General features: G+C 36.5%; 1 protein-coding gene across 3 annotated transcripts in view; it reads right to left on the bottom strand.

The window, feature by feature from the left end:
• Positions 1-23,354, bottom strand: part of LOC104912965 (leukotriene B4 receptor 1-like) — a 51,267-nt gene that overhangs the window by 7,616 nt on the left and 20,297 nt on the right. Inside the window, exons 2-6 of one of the 3 annotated variants that reach the window (XR_002119300.1) lie at positions 14,473-14,623; positions 5,767-5,918; positions 4,423-4,608; positions 3,369-3,491; positions 1,041-1,295 (exon numbers count right to left, since the gene is read on the bottom strand). The gene's annotated coding sequence lies outside the window, so the exon portion shown is untranslated. The remainder of the gene's footprint in view (positions 1-1,040; positions 1,296-3,368; positions 3,492-4,422; positions 4,609-5,766; positions 5,919-14,472; positions 14,624-23,354) is intronic. The other 2 variants (XR_795045.2, XR_004161189.1) reach the window with 2 other exon arrangements.

Below are 23,354 nucleotides of genomic sequence, written 5' to 3'. Positions count from 1 at the left end.
CCACAGCCTTAAGGCACATGAAGTGTTTGTGTGGCCAGTGACTACTGAACACCTGCAGCTGTCACTAAAGGCAGACAGACTGGCTATCACTGTAACAGATGAGTCTTGTTGGGTAGTACTTTGCACCTACTTTGCACAGACATAAATTGTAAGACTCTGAAGATCAGATCTGGTCCCTTCAGATCTTTGGATTACTTTCTATGTGGGTAGGAATCCACGTCTGACGATGTATCTACAGTAGGAAAAAAGCATGTTTTTGCGGTGCAGAATTTTGTCGAAGGCAATTCCATCTTTAAATTCTTGCCAGATGAAAGTACTAGCAACCTGACTCACCTGCAAAATTGAAGCTTATGCTATTCATCTTTATTCCCTGGGAAGACAAACATGACAAAGGGTGTAGATTCTGTTTAGTATTAAGTGTTCTGCTCTCTTTCAGATGAGCCATACTGTACAAGATGAGATTTTTAGTAAATGATACAAGGCATTTCCCTTTAGCCACATTTTTGCGACTATATAAATTTAACTTCTTTTTCTCATATCTTGCAAAAAGGATTTTTAAAAACATTCCTTTGCATTAGCATTGAAAGCACTGAAAGACATAATGCATCCAACCCCTGTGAAACTGCTGGATGAGGGAAACAAGGTGCAGCTCACCACCTACAATCAAAGATTTTATGCTTTAATCAAAGAGACAGCTTGCATTCTCAGCTTTTGATTTCCACAAAGCTTGTTTGTTTTACTTAAGGCTAGTTTACTACACCCGTGTTACCATGGAATTGCTAGGGAGCTAAGCCACACCTTTATGAACATACCTAGCACTTCCTGCACAGAATAGCCTTAAGAACAGTCTTCTATATGCCAAAGAGATAATAGGAAGAAAAAGAGCATGAATGACTACATCTTAAGATCTGGCAAAGCCACTGCATGTCACCTGTATGCTCTCATAAAACAGTTCATGTAAAGTTTTTGGGAAGTCTTTACTGAGAGATGTATTTTTTCAATTAAGGATTAACTTAGGATATTGGTAATATGTTTCCTACCCTTTCATCATCTGAATCCACCACCACTTCCACTGGTGACTCCTTTGTGACTGGAAGAAAAAAAACGGTGGGTTCCTCTCAAATCCTTCTGGGGTAATACATATTCTGTATTATAGTAATGGTAGACTGACAGGATTAGCATTCCAACAGACAGGATGAGGGTTCATTATATGTAAACAACCCTCCTTCTCTTAGTGCTTCGTGGCAGTCCGGTATTATTGCTAGTTTACTTACACCTTCCTTTTCCTGGTTCACCTGCAATTTGAATTATATCAAAATATGTATCAGTTTTGACTGATGCTTTGTATTTATATGAAGCTAAGGACTTTTTATTATATAGAAAAGACATAATTTTTAAAATACATATTCAGTACTATAAAAATCAAAGCACAAAACTTTCTGCTGAAACTTATGCTGCCTGAAGTTGCCTAAAGCACACTGAACGCTCATATTAGAAACCTCTCCTTACTGATGAATCATTCCAGTTGTTTCACAGATTCTTCCTTTAACCTTCCCTCTGACTGAGGATATAAAACTGTCTTTCATTTTATTGACACTGCATACTGCAAATAGGTCAGCAGTAGAGTTTGTGTAACAGTAAAGAAAAAAAATAATTTCATATAAAAGACTTGGACTTCAGATTATTATTTCTTAGAGTTCTGGTAACATGCTACAGATGATAGTAGCTGCAAATGCTTGGGTGGATGGTAATGATGACTTATACTAACTTATGTAGTTATTAGCACAGCAGCAAGGTAGAATACGTAAAAGCAATTGAATTCTGTAGGAACACGATCACTATCATCTAGTTCATGGGCATAAAAGTATTTCAAAATCACAATAGGTAAAAGAAACAACAGGAAATCAACAGCGTTATCATGCAAAATTCCTTCATAATTTGTTAAAATTATTTACAGACAACACCAGAAACTTAAAAATTCCACCAGAAAATTAAAAACATTACACTTATGTAATGTTTTTATGTAAAAACATGTATGTTAATGTAAACTTACTATGATTATCCTCTTGCTATTATTAGGATTAAACCTGCAGTATACATTACTATGATACAGGCTCAAATGTAATAGGAAAAGATTCATACTTTGAGTTACAATTTGGTTCCACAGGCCTAAAAGCAGTATAGATATACCGTGCATCTTGGATTTTAATTGCTTCAAAGCAACATCATTCTCTACCCCCATACAGTCACAATGTACTACTGAGAAGTGGCAGAGAAGAGGTTGTGAACGTACATACACTGAAACAAGACAAGTGAATATAAAGTAGCAGTCAGTTTCATTTATTTGTGCAGTTTATCTGTAGTAGCAACCAAAGCCCAGTATGCAAACAGCGCAGGCAATTGGGGGTGGAGGTATGTAGTCTACAGCCCTGCAAAAAGTCATATGAAGCAATACTCTTTTATTAGCAGTCTTTCTCAAGACTTGGCTCAAAGGGATTTACAAATCACTGTATACACAGTCATGGAGCAATTTCTTCATTGCTGTATGGTCAATATGCTGCATACGACAGAAAACTGTTTGTTGTTTTTTTTGTGTGTTCTCAAGTAAAGACATCCTTTCCTTAGTAGAATCTTAATGGACTTGCAAAACAGATTAAGCAGGCAGGATTATATAGTCCACAAGAAAGTTAAATCTGTTTCAGGAAAAAGGCTATTTAAGGCAAGAGTTCTATAAGTCAGGCCCACAGGTTTCTAATTCTTGGCAACAGATGTTCATTGTCATGTGCTGTTTTTTAATACCAGATTTTCTTTCCATTGTTCATTTCTTTCCACAGTGCAATCAAGGCTAGATTAGAAGCTTGTCATATCTCAACAATGGCATTTGCTTAGCTTTGGGCATGATGGTTTATACAATGGATAAGGAATACTGAAGTAAAGGATGTTTAGGAAAGTGTTCTCAAACTTATAAAATCTTAAAACTGTGTCCCTGAGTGAGACAGTTAATTTTAAGAGTGTGCTTTATATATGAAGCTTAGGAATCTGTATCTTCTAGAGTTAAAAGGGAAAGAAAAAAAAAGACATACAAAGCTAACTTCAATGGCATCAACCTTGAATTCCAGAGAAGGAAAAATACAAAAGTTCAATTTTCTAATCTATTTCCTAGAGCAACATACATTATTTCAATAACATAATGTTAACATTTACATTGCAAGCTGGCCAAAGGCATAGAATCATAGAATCATAGGTTAGAAAAGAATTCTAAGATCCTCAAGTGCAACTATCAGCCCATCACTATAATGCCCATACTGCATTGCAGTACATGCTCATACACATGGAGCTTTGCTTATACATTCTTTTTCATTTCTTACCTCTGTGCTCCCTCAGAGTGTGAGGGAAAGACAGACACCACATGATCTGTCCCCTTTTAGCCTTTCTGGCTTCCTGAAAATCTTCCTTTGGTTTGTATTTTTTCTACACTTTATCTCAAGCACCTGAAAACACAGAATATAAACTCAGCATACAGCAACACAATGATTACAAGTCTGTATATACCACAGTTTCCCACAATAATAGTGAAAACAAAATGACAAGTATAAATTGAATACATCTTTAATACACTGTTTAGGACACACAGTACAACCTGTCTTTCTCCTCCAATGAAGGAAAGTGACACTCCGTGAAACAATGTCTTCATAGAATGAAATTCACACCTGCTACACTGCCATTATACATTTAATATTTACATATTTGATTTGAACATGACTTTTCTACCAGCAGTATGTAGGAGTGTTCTTGGTTATGATTTTTTTTCCCCCATAATGTTTGCCTAGGAAACAAACACTCCTTCCATTCAGAATGCCCCTTCAGGAAGCCTTTCCTCCTTTCCTATCAGCAGTACCATTATGGAACATTCAAGAACTGTTTAAGTTATATTACTGAATTTTCAGCATTGTGAGAATTTTAGAATTAAATGGATATTTTTTATATGTTGATTATGACTAAATAGAACCATGTAGAATGGGTACATATATTTTTATTATCTTCCTTTTTCTCTCATTTCTCCTCTCCATTTGTGCATACATGCATACATGCCCAGCATTGCCACAGTCATAGTCAAGGTGCCTCACTTTGCTATCCTTGATACAACAGCAGGCTGAATAGAAGAATTCCCTATGAGAATGTGGGAGCTCAAGATACCTGCTCCTTCTAGTAAAGAGCCTGAAATTGTATTTCAGTCACAACTGAAGAGGCATCTTCTTTGGAGTGGGATGGAGATATGTTTCATTTAATTAGAAAAGTACAAAAGAATTCTATAGCAGGTTTTAGTTCAAAGCAGGATCATGATTTAATTTTTCCAAGGGTGTGCACAGACATCAGATGAGATGCACTTCACATTCCTAGAAAAGACCTAGTATTTCTTACCATTGAACCCATTTCTCAAGAAGCTTGAGTGATGTGACTGATGTCAGCTGTGATAGCAGCATTCTGCACATAGCTATTCTGATGTGTTGGGGTTCATCTATTGCTTCCTGCTTAGCAAACTCAATAGAAGTTGGCAGATAAAAGACTCCATTGTTTCACAATCTTCAGTAATGCAAGGGTGAATTTCTGTTGAAATGTAAAGCAACAAAGGATTCCATTATTTTTAAATACATTAGCTATATTATAGCTATTGGACACTGGATCCATCTGAGAATGGATCAGGAGAATTGCTCCTGCTGTACCGAATGCATTTTATTTTGCCACGACAGGACATGAAATGAACACAGATATGAGAGTTATTCATAATACTGAATTTCATTTTGAAGAATTCAAATTGTTATTTCCTTTGCCCATTGCTAAGGAGCAGAATTATGCTAATGGAACTGCCTTTTAAACTCTACATGACTACATATTGGCTTAGGCAGAGCTATGCTCTAAAAAGCTGAAATTAGTGAATGAGACCTTTAAGGGGTCACATAACATCATGATGCATTTGTGTTTCACCATGAAAATATGAATATCTTAAAAGAAATGCACTGGAAGATGGTGGTGGCATAGTACCCTACAGCAGTGCTCTGCAGTTACTGTCTCACATTTCAATCAAATGGTAGGTGCTATCATCTGAACCAATACTTAAGTAGGGAATTCCTCCTCCTATGGTCTCCTACTTAATTACAAATTTATATTAATTTGTATGAAATAGAAAAATGAAACACTAAGCTGTACCTACCCTACTTCTGTTGTTGGGCCATTGGGCTAATCGTACCATATTCAGATGAGCAAAGTCAGCCTTCGATGACTAACAATATGAAAATATTCTTGGTTTTGTTGACTTTACAAAGCATAATGGAAGAAATCAACAGTTGCACATCCTTACCCTTCTGTTTCTCCTGCTTCATTCAACTTAATTCTAATAATTCTCCTTAATGTCTTGGGAATGATTAGACATTTGTATGTTCTCTGGATTTATTTACTTTTTTTACTCTGAAGGTGAGTTTCAAAATAAGTAGTTCTACCAAAAAAATATAGGAGACATGTTTAAACAGTAGCAAGTCTCACACTTCATATGCACTACAAAGAAAACCACAAGATAATAGACATATCCAGTTTTAAATATAAAATACGTATGTTTATATACATGTAATATTGACATGTGGGAATCAGATATGAGACTTTCATAACATTGAGGTGATAAATAGAAACCTTGAAGAGGCCATGGATATTCTTTTCCCATTTGTAAGCATGCATTTTTGCGTAGAGCCCACACAGAACTTTGAAAGTCACCTTAGAAAATGTTGGTATACAGTGAATCCACAATACACTCTATCCAAGAGGACAAATGTACTTCTACTGCAGCTGCTCTGCTGTACAGCCAGTCTCAATAAGGAGCATTTCAACTTGTTGAAAGACTGAATCTTGTGTCTTGAGTCATAGTTCTGAAAAAGGAAAGAGGAAAATTTACAGCCCCTAGGAATAATCATCATTGTTAGTGTTTGTTAATAGAAACTATATCACATATGGTAAATTGAAATGTCAATTTGTTTGCTCAGTTCAGCTTTTATCATTAGTACATTAACCCTTACGGCTGAATAATGTGGCATCCTCTGCTTGAATGTTTTCTAATTATCAGGGTAGTCAAGCTATGCTCTAGAAAGTGAACACAATTCATGACTTAATTCATGTGATCTACAGCCAATCATTTTTCACAGTGTGAATTGTTGCTAGTTAATACAGAAGTATGTACTAATATTTGGCCAGACAAAGGCATTTCAAAGATCTGTTCAGCCTTTAAGAAAGGAATAGACTTGCTATAGATTACTTTGAACAGTTTTGTCAGCCATAAAACACATCCCATTTCCTCATCAGAGCTTCTAAAGAAGTATGTATAGCCATTGTGGTCTTCAGACCAGGGCAGGTACACACAATCCAATTTCTTTCAAAGTCATCATCTGCTTAGTTTTCAACAGCAAAGGTGTTTTGTGACATCTGGGATAATTTTGCCCAAACAAAACTCCTGTTAGGAAGTATTCACATGATCCTTTCTGCTGGATACTCTATATGAAAGGAAACAAAAGGATTATCAGTGATAGCATATTAATACTCAGCACTGCTAAGAAAATGCTGGGCTAGGGTTTATTACTATCTGGGCAGTTTTTTTAACTGATACATTGCTTTGCCACTTAGTGTATGTGGTAAGATTACTGCAAACTTGGCTGAGAGTATTTGCATCTTTGTAAGTATTGTTTCACTGCATGATCTTACTGAAGGAAATAAATGTCAAAGGAGAAGTCACATCTAAATCTGAAGCTTTAATGGTTTAATGAGGTATAAAACAGGCTCACATGAGCATTTGCAAGTTTGAATTGAATTCTGAACTTTAACTCTGTTTAGGAAATCTTTAGTTTGACGTTTGTCTTTTCAAGCAAAACTTTTCTGCTAAGCTGGTTTGACAGCTTGCCACCAGAAGTGGGAGGTCCTTCTTGTTTCCCCACTCTTTTCTTTCCCAGCTTCATGTTTCTCATCTCTTTATACATGCTGCGGTTGTGGTCAGACCCAGGCTGAGCCAATACAACCTGTTAAATCACCAGTAAAACATCTTTCAGTCACCAACACGACTTTGTTCTGCAGGGTTACTGCCAGAGCCTACATACAAAGAGAGGCACAGTCAAGAGGGGGATCAAACCATAAAATTGTCCAAAGCCACAATGCAACACTCTTCTCATTACCTACTGTACCAAAATAAATAAATAAGTAGATAGATAGATAGATAGATAGATAGATAGATAAAAAATCTATACATGTTTTTGTATGTGTGTGTTTGTAACCAGCAGTATGAAACTGTTTATTATGGCCTAGACCCCCAAAACTATCCTTTAGCTAGATTAAGTTGCAGTTTCACATCCTATCTCTTTTTTCATAGGCAAGTTGGGTTTAGAAGAGCTGCATTTGGAAATACTGCTACCAAGAAGAGTGATCATGGCATTTTGCCCTCACAGGGTCCCTCAAAACAAATATGTTAGTTTGAGATGTGACAAGGAAAAGACTAAGATTTTATACCTGGAATATTAAGGTACACATTCTCATCAGTTCAGTATAGACCATGCCTCCTTACAGGTGTAAAGACACAACATTTACTTCATAGATGCATGTACTGAAGGAGTCAAAGCAACATGGTGAGATTAAGCAGTAAGCAGCATGCTCTCTGTTAGTGAATGGGTCATGCTTTCATAGTCACACAGCAGTGTTATTTTAAATATCCACAGCAACCATTTTAGCCTCTGGGTAGTCTTTCAAATTACTTACGGAATTTTACATTTTTAGAGTGAAAACTAACAGACAGATGAAATGGCTAGAGAAGAAGAACAGAAAAGCATCATCTTTAAACTTCCTGTAAAAACCAAAGTATGAGACAGAGAAACTGATCTTGGGCAGAGTTGCCAGTGTTCGATTCCCACAATCTCACGAAAGCTTCTTGGTATGAAGGACAGGCCTTTTCAACACATGCATTTTGTGTGTGCTCCCTACGTACTTCCAAACAGATTTATTTATAGCAGTGCGCGCAGACAAACCCTTTAAACTGTTGCTTTAAGTACAATTTCAATCTGCTATGAGGTGATTCTGATTTTTAAGAAAAGGATTCAATCTGACAACAGGAATAGTCATTTCAGGAACATCCTGATCCTATCAGGCAGCTTTGCTCATGAATAAATACCATGCAGCCAGATTCTTTTCTTCTCCATCCCACCTCCTAAAAACAAAGGCAGCCTCGGGCTATTAAGCCTTCCCCCATCACCCGTTAATCCCCAGGAAACAGCTTCTTTCTCAACTGTTTTTGCTTAACTGATGCAACATTTAACACTTCAGATGAATCAACACTCGGCTACTAGTCAGCTTCTGACTTCACTGCCGTTTCAGTTCCACAATACTAAATTAGGATTTCAGGATTCAGATGACTAGCATTTTAGGAGGCCACTTCAGTAACCACACTCGCCTCTGATACCTTCTTTGCTCTTCTTCCTTTGAATCTGTAGATTCTGGTAAATGCAATTCACTCCTCCTGCATAGACCGTTCTGGTAACTCATGACATCTACACTGTGTAAAACGTTTCATAAGCACGAAAGTTCTTCAATCGAGTTTTTTAAGCTCAAGGATTCATATTTACAGTTATTCCTTATATGACTTTAACATTAAAAAAAAATATTCAATTGATATATTCACTGAAGAGAAAGCAGTTCCAGTGAACAGAAAAACAGTTCTCTTTCTTATTTGAGCTTAACAAGAAGCTCTGCTGGATGACAGAAAAGGGAGGACAGGAGAATCAAGGAGAATCCCTAGGAATCCTTTCTTCACTGTGCGTTTATTTTTTAATATATGTATTTGTACATACACACTTTTTCAAGCAGTTATTCAAAAGGGATGGATATGGATGAAAACTCCTGATTTTTGCAGGAGTTCAATTGTTTCTCTGCATATTTCACCTCCCCAGCCATTTTATTGAGCCTCTATGTACAACAGAAATAGGATTAGTCAGCAAGATCTTGTCTTTAGCTTTTAAAGCTTATAACCAGCAAAAGAAATGACCCAGAGAGCAGAAAAAGAAGTCTCTACTTTTCTTGTTTCTATTCCACCAACTCCTCACTGTCTCTACCCGGAAGAATGTGTTGTCTTTCAAGCAACTACTCTAGTGATGTTTTTTTATTTCAGCTTTGCCCTTAACCTCGTCCAGCATCCTCACAGGGTGAGGCTATGGGTTACGTTTGTTTAGCAGCCTCTAGCGGCTCAGCAAGAAGTTACCAAAGGCTGTATCTTCACGTGCAGCAGCCACAGCACATTTCTGCTCGTATCTTGCATGGTGCTTTGCCAGGATGCTCTTAACTACATAGTGGCCTATGAACAAGGATGAAGAAAGAAAATAAAAAGATAAGCCAATACCACTGAGCTGCATGCCACAGGAGTTAATCTTTCTCTGAAACATTTACATTTTGGTGATGACATGGAAGAAATACAATCAAAGAAAAGAAAAAGCAGTAGCCACAAGGTGCTTGATTTGTCTCAAGTGAACTACATATTTCTTACAGCAACATTTGTCTTGGACCTTATGCGTTCATTCTTCAAGTTTCAAATAGAAACAATAGATGCAAGATTTCAAAGATTTCTCTCACATTCTAGTAAGAAACTCTTCTAGAGGTTCCGATTCCATCCGCAAATGCAAGCCCCTACAATTTCAGACCTTAGAGTGTTTCTAGCAAATACAGCAATTGCTTACTGAAAAACTAATGCACTACGCAAATCCTTGTAGATGTTCTCCCATTTTTAAGAGAAAAGCAAAGAATTAGAGACACCAGAATCACAAATCTAGCTAGAATACCTTCTGAGTCTTGAGCAGACACTAGGTGAAAAGAAGGTTTAATGTGTGTCCTGAAGATCAAAATCAAGCATGTTTACTAGAACTGATAAGCCTCAGTTGCCTACACCTAATTTTATGCTATTAGGAGTTAATTGGTAATATTTTGTTGTTGTTTTTTTAAAGTGAAAGTGTATCTGACCTGTTTTATGGTGAACAACAAAGTGTTGAACAACATCCTGAATAGAATGAAGTTATAAGCATAGTTTCCGACTTCTCAGCTATCTACACTAAAATATTGCATATATTCCAGGCTACTCCCACAGGGATAACTCAGTTTACCTTTGAGTTTCGTAAAGCAGAACTGCATCTAAGAACTCATCTGTACTTTTCTTCCTGTCTTATTTCTGGGTATCCAGATAGTTGATGATATGGTAATCAAAGACAAGGCCATTTGATAAGAAGGCTCTGCTACTCCCTGCATTGATAACAGCTCTCTCCAAGCTTGAATATTCTTCATCTCAGCTTCACTTTCATCAAAAGATTGATCCAATATTGTCAGAAAGGCTTTTTTTTCCAATCTAGAACTTACACCCAAATACAAATTGGAAAAAATAACTACTTGGATTAGTAACAACAACTTGGATAGTTTAGGATAGTGCTTTCTACAAAAATGTTCTAGTAAAAACTAATTTTCATCAAAATACTTTTTAAAAAAGTGTAAGATTTTCTTTACCACAGCTCAACACCTGAATTTGGTAGAAAAGAATACTGAATTGAAGAACATGCATGATCTCTGAGTTTATCTGAAGGATATCTTCGTAGATCCTACAAATAAGTCTCTTATTTCAAAAGAGTAAATTTTAGTGCACGAGAAGGGCTTCTTAATGAATCTTCATCCATCAAAGACTGAAAGGAAGTGAAAGATCAAAGTGTGTTTACAGTCAAGATGCTAAAACTATGTATGTTACCCACACTACAAAGAAAGGCTTCAGCCATGACAAGATAAATAATCTACTCAGAAAGACAGAGATCTCAATTAGTGTCTTACATAAAAGTCTCACACTTTACACAGCATAGCTAATCATGTACAAAACGTACTCAGCATAGCAAAGGTACTGACCATATATGAATCATGTAAAACATTATCATAAAATTAATTATTAGGGCCTGTTAATTGTTGCCATTGTTTATAATTACAAAATCAATCATAAGGGCCTTTTAGTTGTTGCCATTATTTGTGTTTGCACATGGAAACTTGGTGCTCTGCTTTAACTTTTTGTTATATTAACTTAGAAATTTATTATAACGGACTTCAGCTTTACACAGAAATTCAGTGTTATGAAACTCATAAAATCATGATGTCTACTTATTTTGAGATAATAGATACACATAAATATTACTCAAGTTTTAACACTAGGTTTTTTCACTAAAGAACAATAAAACAAAAGTATTGGATGGCAGGGCTTTGGGTTCACGTTCTGTTCTGCACTGGCCCGCATGGATCTCTATATATAGCTGAAAGAATAAGGATCTTGTCCTTTAGAGAGAAAAATCAACTAAATTATTTACCTACTAGTTACTTTGCAGTATGCAAAACATAATTATTTGCTTATGAAAAAAAACAATTATGACAAGTAGTGAGTATTTTTATTTGGGATTTTTCTTTGCCTTAGATATCTTACTAACACTGGTATTACTACTATAATACTGCATTAACATGACAGTAAGAGAATGAAACTCAGCACTGTCAAAGGAACAGCTATCTGTCTATTTTTCTCTCCTAAATGGAGATTAAAATAATATAACTTATAAGTTCTGACCACACAAATCTCTTTCTGTTACTGCCTTTAAATCTGCTATTAAACTTATTGGGAGGCATATTTTAATGTGAGCATGCAGCAGTCATGTTATTTTCTAATCAGAATACTTCAGGTGTGCTTCTTTCCTATACATATGTCAGAATGAGAGACCTGAAGTTAGAATTATCAGAAGGCAACTAAGTAGTCATAGAGATGCTGACGAAAGATTGTTCCCAGCTATATGCTTCATTTCTGCCACATAGAGGTTCAGATGCTTATGGATCAAACACTGATCTACTGTAGTTTCACTTTGCTATAAACTGCAGTTTTGGAGGTTATCTGAGAGTGGCTCTGCAGTTCTGACTAACAAAGCTGAGCTTGACGTGTGTCCTTCCCCTATGCTCTTTGTAGAGGTTCAGCACAGTTGCTTATGAAGCAGTCACTGCAGTGCTGCAATTTAGAATCCAGCACTCTGAAGAAAATATCACACATTTTAGTGTTATTTAACATGGTAGGCTGTAAAATACAGAAAAAGTATGGCAGAAAAGCAACTGCTGCATGAATAGCTGTAGCATTTCCAAAGAGCAGCAAGGGCAGCATGAAGTGCGGATGTGAACCATTGCAGTCAAAGCAAAGCGTCCTTGGTCATGAATCTCAGCTCTCAGATATCTTCTTGACAGAGTCACTAGCACATACACAGGTCTAGAGATGTCATGAGCCAACCCAAGCTTGGGCCAGATCATAAATCCAGCTCCTGAGGCAAACCCGAGAACAGAACCATGTTATTTTCTCTTCATTTTATGCACACATGCACTAGTTCACATGTAAAAACCAGTGATTGTGACAATGAAAAGGGGAAGCTGTATTTCAAGTATCTATTCAATAATTTATATGGTGACCTGAAGCTTTAAACTCTCAAAAGCTCTAACCATTCTGTTCATGCTGTTTAGGAATCTGACAGAAGATCTTTCAGTTGATTCCTTCAATTTTCATCAGAAACAAATAAAAAGGGAAGAGCCAGCTTCACTGCTAGCCTGGCTAAAAACTACTGTTGAAGCAAGACCTTCCCAGCAGCAATTACTCAGTGCAACAGACATGTTATTACTTACAACTGAAGATCCACCAACCCTGCCCCAAGGGGAGAACAGCTACTGCACCTGTCAGCATGCAAATATGTTTGGTATGTTCAGTTACATTCACTGGCAAGCCAGTGAACCCACTAACAAAAAGATGGGTTTTTATTACATTGAGACACGTATTTTCAACAAATCAAAACAGTTGCCTAAAGAGACACTCAAAAACTGGGAAATAAAATTTGCAAGATTTTACAATTGTATAAAAGACACCCAGAACCCATAAGAAAACTCTGTTAGTTTCAATGCATCCTGGGTGCAGACTGAGTGTAGCTTCAGGCTGTTAACTCTCCCTAATCCGAAATGCAAAATTGCTTTTGGGTGACACAACCCTCATGCTTTTGGTTGACTTTATAATGTTTTGAGATAATTTCCTATAAATCCAGAATCATTTAACCAACTGAAAAGTATTATTTGAGCTACATTAAAGAATATTTCTGTTGTCATTATTTGCTGTGTACTTCAAATTTCTTGATATTTCAGGCTGGTAGATTGGGATACTCTAGCCATGTAGGAAATTCTGCCAACATCTTTGAAACCAAAGGATTAAATACCTAATTTCACAAAACTGTAGGATGCAGATGCAACCATGGAAGAAAATTGTTCAATAGTCTTTTCTACACAGTGGTGTTCCATAAGTTTTGTACTTTCTTAACTGGGCATTGTAAGAGTTTACCCATCAGAACTGTGTAGTCTGAAACAAATAAGCTAGTGTCTCTTTTTTTATATTAACAATATATCAATATATACATTCATGTATATACATATGTACATACATACATACATGTCATTTATACCCAATAAAACTGCATGTTGGTCTCCATGCCTCTTCCTTAGTGAAGATGACACAGCAGTGGGGTAAGATAACGTATGCTCTGCCAGCAGCCATTTGTGTTTTTCTTAACTACAGCAAAGTAATCCTGCATTCCAGCTACTGCAAAGTTGGCCAAGGTATACATTGTATACAATGTAACTTAGCCTTATCATAAATATTTCTGATCCTACCCCAGACACCTAAATAATGAAGTTATTTTAAAAGATGTATAATTACTGCCTTATAGTCTGAATCTGTCTACAGAGGAAATGAAACAATCTACAATGGTCTACTGCTGGATTTAACTTCCACATCGATTAAGTTCCATTCCTCTGCTGGTGCTGAAAATCCAGGGGATGGATCAAACAGAGATTTGTATTTTTTTTAGTGAGAACACTTAAGGACAAGCAGTATCTAAGAAAAATCTTACAGACATAAACCAGATTGTAATCTACTTCCTATTATATGTTGGACTGGCAAATTTCCAAGTAGAGAAACTTTCTCACTAGCAATGATTTGTACTTATGCCCCTGCCTTTCAAACCAATGAACTCTTATGTGAGATGATAATTAAGTACATGATTAATTTTGAGAATGAACTGGATATAATTTTGATGGTCACTGAAAAGAAAGAACTGCACCTGAAAATGAGTACTGTCTGTTTGTAATTACGCCAAGAAAACATACATTAAGTATCTGTAAGAAAACGAGGAAAGCAGTGTCCCATTCTGCTTCTTTTACTATAATTACCTGACCAATCATCTTGATGTCACTTCTTCAGTTACATTTATGACTGGCCACTCTTGAAGTTATTTGCTGCTCTCTTTCATATGTCTTCCATAAAAACAATAAGGCACATTTTTATTCTGAAAAAAGTAAGTGAAAATGAAATCTTACTTGTCTACTGCTTGAAGGAAGGGACTGTCTTGACTGCATTTTCTGTAGCTAAGTCTTGTGAATGAGCTCCTTGCCCCTCTTCTGGGGTTTAATACAGTGGTTTGTACAACTACTTGTGGGGCCACATGATGAAACTTACCAAGAAACTGATCTGAGAAAAAATAGATGAGAGCAAGGGTTATTTCTAACACATATCAATTCCCTGGTCTTCTCAAACACGCAGACCCTCAAACTCTCATCACCAGGAAGCATTCATGAGAACAGAAGTGCAAGGTGAGCAAATGTTGTTAACTGCCTTTGCTACTGAGAGAAAGAAGGGTGTCTTCATGCTCAACATTCTTGTTTCATAAAGCATTTCTGTGGACTGACTGCACAATCAGCTTTGCTTTGGCAATAAACAGATCACTACTGAAACTAATCAGAACATGTGCAAAATAGCATATACATTAGTCATACATACATTATGTTTTAAATTAAATGTTTCCAAAATGCTGTTAAAATCAGTCAGTGGTTCTCTGTTTTGTTTTGTGTTTGTTGTTTTTTTTTCACCCTCAACTCATCATTGCTTTTACAGGCCTTAGTCAAGTTGGTCCTTCACAGTGGTTTTCATCTGTTATCCCAGTATTTCCAGCTAGACATTTCCAGTTTCTGCTTCTTCTTTATTTGTTTATGCTGAAAACTGCCTTTAACATTATCCCTTAAACCTGGAAAACCCTGCCCAAATTAATTAGCATTCAACTTAACACTCAGCCCCAAGACATGTTTTTACCTTGATGCTTACAGTAAACTGCCAGCTAACAGTGGATAGGAAGACTGCAGACAGGGAATTTTGATACTATAAACACTGTTTACTTCCAGCTTCAGGAAGTCTATTAAGTACGCAAATAACTAGACTTGTTGCTCTGTGCTCTTTTGTATCTTTTTCCATTAAACTAGTCTGCTACAGCTATTAAATTATAGTAATTGTGATCTCTATGTGTTCTATTAATGAGGAAGAAAGCTGACTATTGCTATACATCTTCTGTTTGATGCTGTGCTTATATTAAGCAACACTGATGTGTCAGGAACAAAGTTGAATAATTTACATATACCTCATGGCAGCACTGTGCACACATAACCTTTTTTGTTTTTTAAGATCCATACTGATTTCTAATTAAACTTAGAAGCAAACTTGTTCCTTCTTTAAAGCTGTTACCGAGCTATGAAGAATTTTACTTTTATCTGCTTTACTTTGGAAAAGGAGTTGGTCTGGACCAAAGCCAGCTCTTTCACTTCAATCCCAAGGGAAAATTCAGTCATCTGTATAACAGGAAAGAAATGGACCTAACTCAGTCAGATCAACTAAGCTTCACAGCAATAAACAACAGATTTCTATATTACACTGCTCAAGAAAGACAAAGGTTGATAATACCAATACCAATCTTTGAATTTTAAAAGCAGAAATTCAGTTTATTCCTAATTTCTACTGTATTTTCGGTCTGTACACATTCATTGGAAAAGGGCTGCTCCCAATCCTGTAAATATAGGCCATATTTTGCTTATTTTCAGGAGAATCTGTAGACCTACACACTGTAGCATACAAATAAACTGAACCACTTCCAAATGTCGTTAGATCAAAACAACTCTTTTAGTACTGTCTTGTTAACAATTAACAATGGAAGCACTGCCAAAGTACATTGGCCTGGAATAGACTGGCCCATAAAAGAGGCTAACTCTTTATGCCATGTTATGTGAATAAACAACTCATTACGAAATTCTTTGGAATTCCTGTCCCAGAATGTCAGGGATATAAAGGGTATACATTTAAAAGTAAATAGACATGAAAACTTCCATAAAAAACAACAGTAGCAACAAAACTTTCCCCAATATGGTTATGTGATAATATACTCAGCAAGACTAAAAGCTTTGTTATTACAATAGTACTGCAGTCTCAAAGAGTGATTTGCAACAGTCACAAAGCAGGTTCATTTTGTGGTTAGAAAGTCTTTTCCTTTTGTGCACAATGTCATGTATTTATGAGGATGAGAGGACAGAAAACAGACCTACAACATACTGAGCAGAATTAACCAATTCTGTGTAAAAGTGTAGATTGTTTTCAAATAGTGTGTGAATCTGCTTTCATTTGCAATTTCAAGTTCTGACAGAAGGCAAATTTATAGGATAGCTTTACAAGAAGTAGGCTTAACAGAACTTATTTTAAGGGCAACTGACTCAACAGCTCAAACCAATCTTTTTATCCATCTACCAATATTTTATATTGTGAGCATCCCTCATTTAGCACCAATATGACAAAGGTGGTGTGAAACGGGGAGCTTCAGTGACTTGAATGCTGCAGCTAGGGAAACAAAGGAGAAAGGAAATTAGAACAGATGCAGGAGAATAAATTTTAAAAATATATAACTGGTGGAAGAGAAATATAAAGAGGACACGTGGGTGCAAAGGACAAGTACACTAAAAGTATCAGCAGAGTAGCAGGATGTACATAGGAAAGATGATCTAATGGGAAAAACAGCTGCCATAAAATCAGAAAGTCTTGATTATATTTCCAGTGTTCCTACTGTGGTTCTAAGAAATCCTGAAGAGTTATGTCATCCACTCGATTCTCTGCCAGTAAAATCAGAAAGAGTGGTTATGTGATAAGCAACATGGGAACATAAAAACCTGTAATAGTCAGGCCTATCAAGCTTTGTGCATGAAAATGAGATTTACCCAACTGCTTCCAAATACATTTTCTCCTACAGCCAGGCCTCCACTCACTTGCTATGCAGTGCTGCAGCTTCCCTCCCATTACTGGAAGAAGTGCCTCTCAGCCACAGTCCTAGCTTGATCCCCTATAGCCTACAGTCCTAGCATTTTCCCAACATCCAAGTTGAAGCACCTGTCCTACCCAGCCTATGTCTTCAGGTAATTCCAGTTTGTTTGATGGGGTCCCCTGTGTAAGAAAAATAACTGAGATGTCTGAACTGTAAGACGCTACAGAGCTGGAGAAATTAAAATCTCTCGGTGGATGGAAGTGTCTTTTGGCTCAAACACTTGGCTAAATGGGTAACACCAGAAGAAAAATCCCCAATTCATCCCTTTAGACAGGTTAAATAAATGTCTGGTTTGTTACAAAATGATGTCTCTTACTTTTCCTGAGGCTTTTTTTCCTATTTGCTTGTGATGTCTTGCTCTGTTATAATTTACTGCATTTTTTTAATGGAAAAACTTGACTGAAAGAGAAAAAAAAAGTCATGGAAAGAAAAATACAAATTAAACATTATATACAATGTAAGCAAATATAGAGAAAATTATGTTCTCTCATATTCAAACACATGTAGCCACAGCAATTGCAGAAGAGTAAAAATATCAGACAATAACACAGTTAGAAGAGGAGTAATAATGGCGACAAGATACATTGTTAATACAAACCACAGAATACAAAGAATTAGAAATAAAGTCATACAGCATTGAAAGAAAACATCAAAAAAGCTCATGGAGATTGAGTTCCAAAGAAAAAAAACGACCCAAATATGGAAATGTAAACAAAAGGAGTACTGAAAGGAGAATATATCACCAGAAAGAAGAGAGAGATGTCAAATAGAAAAGATTAATAAAGGACAAAAAGTCTTTGAGGTGCAAAGAGTATTTTCCACCTTGCTCTGGAGGCTGGATTTGGAATAGTTAAGATATAGGTGAGGTTTTTATATCAGCTATTAAAATTTTCATTCCGAAAGGTAATTGGGAAAGCTTTTCTCCTTTTTTTTTTTCAATATACATACAGTTGATAGTACAATACAGTCTTTCCCTAAATTGCTTCAGGAGGTACTGACTTCTTTAGGTTAAGCAGGGAACCCAAAGTTGCAGGTAGCTGAGCCAAATGAGCACCTCTCAGAGGGAGGCCATGAGCTCTGCTCCTTCCCTTTCCCCTTCTTCCACTTTTCTCCCACATCTTTGTGTTGCATCTGGAGCTTTTCTCATTGATCTCAAGGTTGGGCAACTAGACTCTCTAACTTGGCAAAAACATACACTTTGGAAGGTGGGCAAGGACAAGTTTTTACTGTTTTATCAGGCTGAAGAAGCTACAGAATTGAGTTCCAGAGGTGACTCAAGATAAATAGTGAGATCACATAGCCAAGAACAGAGTGAGATACAGAAGGGCAGGAATGGATGAGAGAAATCCACTTAGGAAGTATCAAACTCAAAACATCTCCTGAGGTCACAGGAAGCTGGTTTTGTAACTTAACCACCTTAATTAAACACTCTAAGTTAGATGGTGAGAATGGTGCTGCTGCCATCACTTTCGTATACAGAAGAGGGGCTGTGAGAAGTCTCACACACTTTTCAAGCAGATATCTTCAGATTCTCATGTCTTCAGTACCCGTATTAATCACATAATTCCACCAAAAGTTTGACTAAAGGAACATCTGTAATGTCCTCAACTCCCTGCCTCCCCTTTCCTACTTTGCTCCACAGCACTGCTTTTGTATTTTACTATCTGAAGCATTACATGCTTTAAAGTGGAAAATCACATTAGATTTTCACACCTGTGGTTTTCATTGCAAATCTCATTCTGACTGTTGAGTTTCATTTTTAGCCTTAAAGCCTTAAATTATGCAAGTAAACTAAAATCTGTTTTCAATCATTCATTTTTCCTTGGTGTTCACAGTTCTCTTGCTTACAGAAATTCTTTGTGTGTAAGAAATTTCCCTACTTTTCTGATATGTTCTATATATACTTAATAGATGTAAGTCAGGAAGGGTCTGTACGGTATTCAGATTAAATTCAGCCTAATTTTGTTCTCAATTATTTCTTTTTCTACTGTTCTGGCTGCTCACACCTACTAAATTAAGTTTGAGCAAATAGGTGAAACAAGGCTTCTACTGCCTGTAGGTAGATGTACAAACAAGTTACTGCAGGGCAAGAAAAGGTGTGAACACACAGCACATCACATGCTCGACAGAAACTGTCTGCAGCCTGTTCTTTCCTTAGGTTATTATATGCTATTACTACACAAAAGCTGACTTGATGATACTGTTTTAGCCAATTGCATTACAACTTTTAGATATCTGTAGAAAGAAGATGCATTTTTTTTTAATTCACTTTTTAATTCATCTTCCATTTTCCTGTTTTTAAACTGGGAGTAATAAATAGTAACACTGACTAGTATCACCAAGAGCACAGCTTCTGTCAGCTGTGCAGAGAGTTTCTGCCTGCCTGCAGGCCTTCAAGGCAGCATCTGAGATCTCTTCTGACTGCATTTTGAAGCATAATGGAATTTCTAAAGAAATGTTTCGTATTAAATAAAAAACTGATCACTTTGTCCAGAATCATCAACATTTTTCTGGGAACACGAACATGATCATGAAAAAAACACAGATGAAAATGTCCTTCTGGATGCATGCAGTGGTGGGGTGTAAAAGGAGTGCCCTCCTGCCCCATAGCTTACATCCTGAGGCTTTGGGTTGCTTTGTGTCACTGCCTTAGCTTGTAAAACTGGTCATAAAATTACAGCATCTTAAAACTCCTGCCACACCTCTTGTTCCCATGCTCACATGTAGCCCTGGCTTCCACAGGCCAGTTGTAAACTGAGTATGGAAATATTTATTTACTTTCCCTATCTTCTTTTAGTATGACATCCTTATATTTTCTTTATGATATAATGGAATCTCCTAAGTTCTAATTATTACAGCTACAAAGAGGCAATTTTCCATTTCCTGAGATTCTTTTTATACAGGTTAAAATTTCTCTGTCTTAAAGAAAAAAAGTAAATTGTTGTCATAGATTATTTCCTATTATGTACGCATTATTACAAATCTTCAGTTAGTGTTTAAACCACACACCTCAGAGAGAGATAAAGAATTGTTTGAAGCAGTTTTATAGAAAAAGAGGCAAACCCCTAGGTTTTGCTGTCATTGCATTCTTTAGTAATTACTATTCCTTTAATCTCTCTGAAAAATTGAATAAACTATAATGCTAATTAAAATATAGGAAATTGCTACTTAAGAGGCTAGCTTTTCTTGTCTGATTCAGACAAATCAAATTCCTTTTTTGGCCCACTTTACAAGAGAATAATGACCTCAGACATTTCCACACTACAGTTGGAGCCTATACCCAGGAAACGAGAGACATCACTCCATTTCTTCTTAACCGGGAATGACAGTGAGCTATTTTGCATGTGGAAATGGGAAGAAGTGAAAAGAAAAGGAAGTGGTTTTGGCGAAAGCAGCGCAGGAGAAAAGTAAGCCTATTTTTACATGCAGGCTCCAAGTACGAAACTTCACTTTCCATGCTTATAAATTCCATCTCCCATGTGTTCAATTTTTCCTCTAAGTGTAGGAAACAAGAGAAGGAACTTCCTTGCCATACAGAAAATATTGGCAATGTGGGATATTTAGGTGTGTACGTGGTATCACATTATTGCACTCAAACATTTGAAAAGAGAGAACTAAAAATGTGTACAATGAGGATCAAATATATCTCAGCAGAGAAGGGAGGTCTGACAAAGGATGGAGCCACGTGGGCTGCTCCCTGGCAATAGGGTTCCAAGGTCCTTCAGAATTGGTGCTTTCGAGCTGTCAAAAGCATTTAGGAACTAAGTAACTGTTACAGCAGCTGAAGCACAGAAAGAGATTCAATGCAATAAACGTAAGGAGGAAAAGGTGAAACAGACGATGTGGTCAGATCAACTCCAGCTAGGGGCCTGTTCATCTCCTGTAGCTCCCTCAACAGTTTGTAAAGAAAGGCAGGAAAATGCTCTGTGGGTTATTGAAGAGTTTAATTTCCTTTGATGTAGCTTAATACTCACAAATAATACTTGCAAACATCTATCTCTCTGTAAAACTATGTGGCTAAAAATATTTGTGTGTGTAAAATTGTACAGAAAAAAGGAAACAAGCACTTTATAGATAATGTAACATGAATCTGATGCTTGGGAAATGTATCATTATGCTTTTAAGCACATATCAAGCATTTTTTCCTTTTTGCTAGTATGCTCAGGTCACTAAATACTTAACCTTATTCTATCAATGGCATCCATCTAAGTGAAATGAAATGAAAGATCATATCACTTGGCCAATTCAAGAGTTAGCTTAGGTTATTTAATTATCTGGTTAACTCCGGTTGAAGTTCAGTGATCCAAAACAGGTGAAATTCTTCATGCAGTTTGTGATAAAATCTTTATGATCAGAACAGTGTATACCTTTTTAGCTCCTTCTCTTACACAGTCATTACATATTTTCACTGGTGAAAACATGAGACTTCATTTTCTGTATGTTTATGTCTGAGGAAGCAAAATATCTTTGTGTTTGAAATGAAAAGAAACTGCAGCAAGGCTTGAAGACATAAGGAAAAAAAGGCATTACAAGCAGGAAGAAGTCTACAGAGTTCTTATGTTAAAATTCACAAGTGGATAATGAAATATTTAAAAGTATCTAGAGATACTACTCTAAAAATAACAAATGTTGACCTAGATGTGCCTGGCAGTTCAGTTCTGCTTTCTTAGCAGTGTTGCCTTAACCCAGCACCAAGCATTTTACAAGTTTGGCTCAGACCGTGTATAGATTAGAAGAACTGTAAAAAGAGTTTTCTTTCTCATTCATTGTACTGATAGAATTATGTGCAAAACCTGAAAATCAGATAGGATCTAATTCCATCCCTGAGAAAGAAAAAAAAGAAAGGTCAAACCACTGAATGCATGATTTGCTGTCATCCCAACAGAGGAGCATCAGATACAGCTTCACAATTTCCTGAAACAAATATTATTTGAGCTCAACCAGAGAAAACCAGCTCAAATTTCTGAAAACTTGTACATATACTTCTAAGAATCATTTATACTTTTAAGAGCCATTTACTTGTCTTTTGTTTTGTTTGTATATAATAAAAGGAGTTGGTTTGGTGACAGTATTTTCTATTTCTAATGTATATATATTTAATGAAATATAACTTATATATAACTATATATATTATATATATGTACATATATATATTGTATATATATATATATATATATTATATATATATATATATATAACTATAGTGCAATGGATGATATCTTACAATTTAAAGTGCAGGGTCTAAAGTTGCCATCTCTTAAAGTCCTTAAAGTCCCCAACTGAGAGCTCAGCCCCACAGACCCTGCTTGCAGGCCCAGGAGCCCATATGAACTCAGGCCTGGGCATTCACTCCCTGTCTGAGCTCTGCTGTCAGAGTGTCTGTTTTTCAGCTCTGCTACAGCTATGCTTGTGTTTGGCTGTGTACCTTGTTTATCCAGGCTCTGACCCATAGGTAGACTTCTTGGCTTGGCCTTGGCCCTGACTAATCACTGCAATTCTGCTTTGTGGTTATTGGGCTGTATTTGACCCTTGATAGACCTGACCCTGAACCTTATGTATATATATTGACTTTCTAGCTTGACCCTTGAACTGACCCTGTCTGGATAACAATGGATAACAGGAGCAACAAGGGAACCCACAGAGACTGAACATCTTGGTTTCCAGTCTTAGTTTGGCCTTCTGTGCAGAACAGAATGGTAACAATGCTATTTCTTTACTGTAATGTACAAGGCAAGTCTTGGGGTGAAGTATGTATTTAAGGAGGACACGGGTAGAACCGCTGAATGTATGAAATCTTTTTCCTCAAAGAGCCACAAGAAGTTCTTCAGCAAAATCAGCTTCATAAGATTTTGATCTTTTAAAAAGTAGAATTAGCCTATTAGTGCAATGCTACTCAATGTGACAAATGTAAGAGGATTAGGCAAAGACTTGTTAATAGACATTCTAAAATCATTATATTCAGAAACTAAACACTGCAACAGAGAAAAAAGGAATGTGAAATTAAATCTTGATTGTTTTCCACTTTACTCATAATGCTTCATCCTTTTTCTTAAGGGTGAAACATTTGTG

This window comes from Meleagris gallopavo, chromosome 13 (assembly GCF_000146605.3).
Source record: "Meleagris gallopavo isolate NT-WF06-2002-E0010 breed Aviagen turkey brand Nicholas breeding stock chromosome 13, Turkey_5.1, whole genome shotgun sequence".
Classification (NCBI taxonomy): Eukaryota; Metazoa; Chordata; class Aves; order Galliformes; family Phasianidae; genus Meleagris; species Meleagris gallopavo.
Note: the sequence above shows the minus strand (reverse complement) of the source record. Positions and strands in the feature narration are given on the sequence as shown.